Raw genomic sequence first — 1,307 nt, 5'->3', positions numbered from 1 at the left:
CGGTCTGTATGTGGGATCCGAACCCTCGGCGGGAGCGCCGCCGTGCTCCCAAGCGGCGCATGTAGCAGTGCGCCACCGGGCCGGCCCCTAAGGAGCCCTAGTTTTTATTGGAGAGTGGTATTAGAAACTAATATCTGGGTGCTAGGTGTGATCAATATATACATTTTTTAAAGTAAAATTATTGTAAAGGGTTTATAACTAAAAAAACCAGTGAATTCTTTTTTCATTCCTTCCTTTTAAATTTAAACTCTTTTCAGCTTTTTCTTCTGTTTTTTACTTCCATATTATTCACAGTGTGCTTATGCTGGTATTGTTTAATTTATCAATTTGAGACACTATCTACTGACCCCCTGTAAAGGTGAATAGGGTTTAGCTTTCCTGCAAACCCACCACCCCACTTCCTCTCTACCCATCTTCCCAATGTAGTCGTATCCCAATTTTGTGTCAAGCCAGTAGCCAGACTTTACACTATTATGACCGTGTAACTATCTTTCACATTTAGCAAATGTACTATAATTACATTTTCTTTCTTGCACATTTTATCTTTCCTGACTGTAATAATTGCCTTGGTTTTTTTTTTTNTCTTCTGCTCTAGCCTGTCTTGGTTCTTACAGTAACTAGTTTCCAAAGATCCCTCCCCTCTCCCACTCCAAAGAACCACACGCAATTCCTGGTATTCACACCCCTGTCTTGCTCCCTTCACTTGAACCTGGGATAGCCTTGTAACTTGCCTTTGGACCAATAGGATACTATGGAAATGATACTGAATGATATCTAAGGCTGGGTCATAAAACCTTTGCAGGTAATTTCTGAGCCTGTTGAAATACTCATTTTATTTATTTATTTATTTATTTATTTATTTATTTATTTATTTATCATTATACAATGTAATTGATTTTTATGGCCTTTTAGCAATTCTTCCCTTTTTCCCCTCTCTTTCCCCATTTCCCACCCCTGTCAATTTCAGGTCTGTTCACATCTCTTAACAAGTTCAAAGAGTTATTGTGGTTGTTGTGTCTTTTTTTTTCCCTTCCATTTATTTGTTTGTTTGTTTATTTATTTATTTACTTCTATTAGCTCCCACATATGTGAGAACATGCAGTATTTCTCTTTCTGTGCCTGGCTTATTCCACTTAACATAATTTTCTCTAAGTTAATCTATGTTGCTGCAAATGGCAAAATTTCATTCTTTTTTATAGAAGAGTAGTATTTCATCATGTAAATATACCATATTTTCCTTATCCATTCATCTGATGATGGGCATTTAGGCTGGTTCCAACTCTTGGCTATTGTAAATAGAGCTGCAA

This window comes from Galeopterus variegatus, unplaced genomic scaffold, assembly GCF_000696425.1.
Source record: "Galeopterus variegatus unplaced genomic scaffold, G_variegatus-3.0.2 Scaffold1046, whole genome shotgun sequence".
NCBI classification, from domain to species: Eukaryota; Metazoa; Chordata; class Mammalia; order Dermoptera; family Cynocephalidae; genus Galeopterus; species Galeopterus variegatus.
The sequence above is the reverse complement of the archived record's forward strand: the minus strand, read 5'-3'. Positions refer to the sequence as shown.